A 6,321-nucleotide genomic window follows, 5' to 3' on the forward strand; every position below is an offset into this window, starting at 1 on the left:
GCAGTGGAGGAGTGTTCCTCTTTCTCCATATCCTCTCCAACACCTGCTGTCTCCTGAATTTTTAATCTTAGCCATTCTGACTGGTGTAAGGTGAAATCTCAGGGTTGTTTTGATTTGCATTTCCCTAATGACTAATGAAGTTGAGCATTTTTTTTAAGATGCTTCTTAGACATCCGAAGTTCTTCAGGTGAGAATTCTTTGTTTAACTCTGTACCCCATTTTTTAATAGGGTTGTTCGGTTTTCTGGAGTCTAACTTCTTGAGTTCTTTATATATATATTGGATATTAGCCCTCTATCTGATGTAGGATTGGTGAAGATCTTTTCCCAATTTGTTGGTTGCTGATTTGTCCTTTTGATGGTGTCCTTTGCTGTACAAAAACTTTGTAATTTTATGAGGTCCCATTTGTCAATTTTTGATCTTAGAGCATACGCTATTGGTCTTCTGTTCAGAAACTTTCTCCCTGTACCGATGTCCTCAAGGGTCTTCCCCAGTTTCTTTTCTATTAGCTTCAGAGTGTCTGGCTTTATGTGGAGGTCCTTGATCCATTTGGATTTGAGCTTAGTACAAGGAGACAAGGATGGATCAATTTGCATTCTTCTGCATGCTGACCTCCAGTTGAACCAGCACCATTTGTTGAAAAGGCTATCTTTTTTCCTTTGGATATTTTCAGCCCCTTTGTCGAGGATCAAGTGGCCATAGGTATGTGGGTTCATTTCTGGATCTTCAATCCTATTCCATTGATCCGCCTGCCTGTCACTGTACCAATACCGTGCAGTTTTTAACACTATTGCTCTGTAGTATTGCTTGAGGTCAGGGATACTGATTCCCCCAGAATTTCTTTTGTTGCTGAGAATAGTTTTAGCTATCCTGGGTTTTTTGTTGTTCCAGATGAATTTGATAATTGCTCTTTCTAACTCTGTGAAGAATTGAATTGGGATTTTGATGGGTATTGCATTGAATCTGTATATTGCTTTTGGCAAAATGGCCATTTTAACTATATTGATTCTACCGATCCATGAGCATGGGAGGTTTTCCCATTTTTTGAGGTCTTCTTCCATTTCCTTCTTCAGAGTCTTGAAGTTCTTGTCATACAGATCTTTCACATGTTTGGTAAGAGTCACCCCAAGATACTTTATACTGTTTGTGGCTATTGTGAAGGGGGTCATTTCCCTAATTTCTTTCTCAGCCTGCTTATCCTTTGAGTATAGGAAGGCCACTGATTTGCTTGAGTTGATTTTATAACCTGCCACTTTGCTGAAGTTGTTTATCAGCTGTAGGAGTTCTCTAGTGGAGTTTTTTGGGTCACTTAGGTAGACTATCATGTCATCTGCAAATAATGATAGTTTGACTTCTTCCTTTCCAATTTGTATCCCTTTGACCTCCTTATGTTGTCGAATTGCCCGAGCTAGTACCTCAAGTACAATATTGAAAAGATAAGGAGAAAGGGGGCAGCCCTGTCTAGTCCCTGATTTTAGTGGGATTGCTTCAAGTTTCTCTCCATTAAGTTTGATGCTGGCTACCGGTTTGCTGTATATTGCTTTTACTATGTTTAGGTATGGGCCTTGAATTCCTGTTCTTTCCAAGACTTTAAGCATGAAATGATGCTGAATTTTGTCAAATGCTTTTTCAGCATCCAATGAAATGACCATGTGGTTTTTTTCTTTGAGTTTGTTTATGTAGTGGATTGCATTGATGGATTTCCCTATATTGAACCAACGCTGCATCCCTGGAATAAAGCCTACTTGATCATGGTGGATGATCGTTTTGATGTGTTCTTGGATTAGGTTGGCAAGAATTTTATTGAGTATTTTTGCATCGATGTTCATAAGGGAAATTGGCCTGAAGTTCTCTTTCTTTGTTGGATCTTAGTGTGGTTTTGGTATCAGTGTAATTGTGGCTTCATAGAAGGAGTTGGGTAGTGTTCCTTCTGTTTCTATTTTGTGGAATAGCTTGAAGAGTATTGGTGTTAAGTCTTCTTTGAAGGTCTGACAGAATTCTGCACTGAAACCATCTGGTCCTGTGCTTTTTTTGGTTGGAAGACTTTCTATGACTCCTTCTATTTCATTAGGCGTTATGGGACTATTTAGATGATCTATTTGGTCCTGATTTAAAAAATATGGAACGCTTCATGATTTTGCGTGTCATCCTTGCGCAGGGGCCATGCTAATCTTCTCTGTATCTTTACAATTTTAGTATATGTGCTGCCGAAGCAAGCACTAATGCTTACCTTTCATTGGAAAGACTTCACTCTAGTCTTGCTACACTTGTCAAAGATGAACCAGTCTGTTGTATAATACACTCATCCTTCTAGACCCTTCATTCTGTTCTATGATCAGCGGTACTCTTGTGGGTATGACAGACAGTCAAAGTGCAGAAAACCAATGTGTAAACAGGTGGAACCACATCACACTCAAAGGCTTGTGCTTTGGAGAAAAGATTTGGAAGCCATGTAACTGTGACTTACAGCATCATCCCAGTGTTTTAAACTGTGTAGCTTTGTAATATATTTTGAGATTAAGAAGTGGGAATTCCCCAGCTTTGCTCTTTTATTCCTGTGGTTCTCGGCCTTCCTAATGTCCTCACCCTGTAATAGAGTCCCTCATGTTGGGGAGATCCTCAATCATAAAATGATTTCGTTGTTACTTCAAACTCATTTGCTTCTATTATAAATATAAACTCTTTGGAAGTCCAACAATTAATACAATATGAACAAAAGAGCAAATAAGTCAATCAAAATTAGCCAGAGGCTTTGATAATTATCTCTCCACAGAGATAACAACTATGGCTTACAGTTGTACAAGTCCAGGACTGAATCTGGCATCATTTACATCTAACCTGTACAGATGGTTCCTGAATCTCTGTTTTCTGGAACACATTTCCATCCCTATCTGCTCTCTGTTTCCTTTCAGACCTGCCTGGGGCACTTTCATCTACTGTCAGAACACAGTCCTTTGGAATAATGCTGTGTGAAATGCATCTGCAATATCACCCTTCACAGATATTTCTCCAAAGTCCAAACCTGAAATCCTTCACATGAATTGTAATATTCTTTCTGGTTTTGGGGGGACTTGGGGGGGGAGCAAGAATATATAATCAGATTTTTTTCCTTCAAAAAAGAGTGAGGAAAACTTTATTGTTCAGATATTCCACTCAAAACATGTGCCACTGGAAAGACTAAAGCATGGTAATGTATATCACGATGAAGGAAAGAATTGGCCCTATCCCTAACTAATGAGCATGAAGGCAATCAGAAGTTTGCTATACACTACATGAACAACCCTAAAGACATTTGACTGAATCCTGGAAAGCCATCCATTGGGAAGAATACTTTCCATGCCAGGAACCCCGAAAAGTTTATTCTTCGTCCCTTCCAGCCAGCCAGTCATATCCTCCACAATGGGGGTGCTATGTCCCATACAGTGTGTTGACACCTGCCCCTTCTCACAGCTCTTTCTCATTGATCCCCTCATTGTCCTTCTCCTTGGAGCACACCCGTTTTAGCTGTTCTACTCTCTTCTCAGACAGCAGCCACATCTTACTGTTCACGAAGATGTTTAGACTTTTTAAAGAGCCCCTGTCACTGAACCCCTCACTGTCTGCTTCTCCTTTCTGTGCACAGTTCCCCTTTGTTCCATCTCTCCTGGTCTTGGAATCTCACCTTCATATTTTCTTTTCTTCAGTGGCCCCAGCTTTGCTTCCTGTGCCTCTCCATTTTGCAGAGGCTGATTTGCCTGATTTTGAGGTCCCTTCCCTGTTCCCACACTTGCCCACACACTCACCTCTCCCCAGCCTCAAAGGTTACTAGCCTTCTTCACCTTTTCAAAATTCTCCTGATTTAAGTTGTCAAATGGATGTGAGGTGGTATCCTGAAGTTTGATGAAACCTTTGCCTTTGAGTCCCTTATCTAAGCATCAAAATCACAAGCTGGTGACCACTCCCATGTTTCATTCTGATGTGAAGGCCTCTGTATTTCCTGGAACTTGTTATCCTGCTGGTCTCTCATTCCCTGAGGGGTTAAAGGGGGTGTGTCCTGCATCCCACCCAGAGCTAGTGCAGCTGGGCAAGGCAGAAGTGGGTGGTTGGACTGCACACACTCCATGGAACAGCCAGGCAGGTGTTGGGCTTTGAGAAACTGCAGAACCCCATTCTGGGGGGTGGGGGGGGGAAGGGTATCCCTTGCAGTCACCTAGGAAGCTGGCAAGGCGGAGCTAGATGGCAACAGGTTCACAATCTAGGACACTACAGACACCACTGGATGTTGCGATCAGCGGGAGGCTTGGATTGGGAGTGCTGGGAGGCCTTCCAGTGGGAGACTAGATCTGGCTCTTTAGGGGAAGACCTGTCCCATTGTTCCAGCATGGTGGGTCCAGAAGAGAAATAGCAGTCTAACGTTTTAGTCTTTATTGTGAAGAAGTAGAGAGAAGGTGAGTTGTAGAGGCCAGCCATGGCCACATGGAGAGAGGGGGGAAGGGAATGCAGAATGTGGGGGAGCAAGGGGAAAAGAGAAAGAACATGAGAGTAAGAGAAGAGAGAGTAAGAGAAGAGAGGAGGGGGCAAGAACCCCTTTCATAGTCGGCCGCCTATCTGACTGTTGCCAGGTAACCATGGGGAGGAGCACACCTGGCTGTTGCCAGGTGACTGTGGGAGTGGAGTCCAGACAGAATACCAGGAGCTGGGGGCATTGCTATACAAGACTGATTGCCACAAGATTATGGAGTTGATTATTTTGAGTCAGAAACCTAGTGTCTGGGAGCATGGCCAACCTGTCTGTTCCTTGTAGAATATCTACTGGGTCTCCAGACGTTAATCCTCACTCAAGACTGCTTTTCATAGTCCCACAACTCCTCACCTCTACCCTCTGGATTTTCACATCCAAATGTCACTTCTCTTTACTTTGTCCCCTCCTTGTGCACACCACTTCCTCTTTGTTTGCTACATTTCCTCCTTGGATCACACATGAATGAAAAAATTAGCATTTTATCCTCACTCTTCTCATTCTCAACCCCAGCATAAGGTCCATGGAGCAAGTATTTGTAGGGACCATCCCGTGGAATATTTAAGAGCACCCTGTTTTCTACTCAGTAGCTGCCTGGACCTTCCCCTTAAGAACACCCACTTCTTGCAGCAAACACAAAGTCTCCTTCCATGCTTCTCAGCCCCATGGCTTGAAACCCACTGTCTTAAAGCAACATGGGAGGACAGAATATCTCTAGCTTTCATCAGACCACCATATGACACCAAGCTTCTCACAATTTCTTTTAGAGGCTCTCGAAGTCTAAAGGCTTGTCCTGGATCCCAGTGGTCTGAAGCCAGTTTCTCCTTGTGACCACCAGCAGATAGTCTCGTACAATATTGCCCAGCAGCCTTGGTCAGGTGTTGGTATATAGACTGTGAATTGGTTTTTATTCCTTCTATTCTGGTTTGCCCAAGAAGTAGTCACTAGAGTGCTATGGTCTCACTGTGGATACCACAAAGATTAGGAAAGAATAGTGTTAAGTTGTGTGTGTGTGTGGGGGGGGGGGGAATTTCCAGGTGTATTAGTCACCTTTGAATCCCTGATGTAATACATGACAAAAGCAATTTCAAAGAAAGGTTTACTTGGCCCTGGTTTTGGGTGGCATTTCATCCATCATAATTGGGAAAACTTAGCTATGTTCATGCTGGCAGAAATGTGACTGACCTATTTACATAGTAGTGGGTCAGGAAGCAGGGTCATAGACCAGAAACAGGGGTGGTCTTAAGTGTCAAAATCGTGTTCTAGTAACCCATTTCTATCAGCCAGGTCCCATATCTCTAAAGGTTCTATGGCCTTCAAAATGGTGCCACAAGCCGAAGACAGACAACTCTAAACATGCCCATGAAAGGCAATCCAGATTCAAGTCATAGCAACAAGACCACAGGGTGAGTCAATGAGCTAAGACAGAAGGCGATAACCTCAGGACAGGGCCACAGCAGGGAGAGGGTGTGGAACAGGATGGAAAGAGGTTGCTCTGAAGACAGGCAAGTGTGATAACACTTATTTTTATAGGGAAAGGGCCAAAGAAGATTGGGAGAAGGAAGGTGGCAGAGTCAGACACACAGGGAGGATTGGGTCTATGTACTCTTGGGACCTCGATGGTTGAGAAGAAGACTATATTTCTTTTCTGGGATCTGGGAAGAATGGGTATAAAAGATGGGAGTGGGATCTGGAGAGCTGCTTTAGCAGTAAAGAATTGTTACTGCTCTCCCAGAGGACCTAAGACCAGTTCACAGCACCCACAACAGATATTTACTACTACCAATGACTTTAGTTCCAGGAGATCTTTTATCTTCTTAAACA

At 43.0% G+C, this 6,321-nt stretch overlaps 1 non-coding gene across 1 annotated transcript; it reads right to left on the reverse strand.

The window, feature by feature from the left end:
• Positions 1–2,112: 2,112 nt before the first annotated feature.
• On the reverse strand, positions 2,113–2,219 carry LOC127696963 (U6 spliceosomal RNA). Its single transcript, XR_007980384.1, has one exon. It is a non-coding gene; the product is annotated as a U6 spliceosomal RNA (small nuclear RNA).
• Between the last annotated feature and the right edge of the window lie 4,102 nt (positions 2,220–6,321).

The sequence above is a fragment of the Apodemus sylvaticus genome, chromosome 11 (assembly GCF_947179515.1).
Source record: "Apodemus sylvaticus chromosome 11, mApoSyl1.1, whole genome shotgun sequence".
In the NCBI taxonomy this organism is placed as follows: Eukaryota; Metazoa; Chordata; class Mammalia; order Rodentia; family Muridae; genus Apodemus; species Apodemus sylvaticus.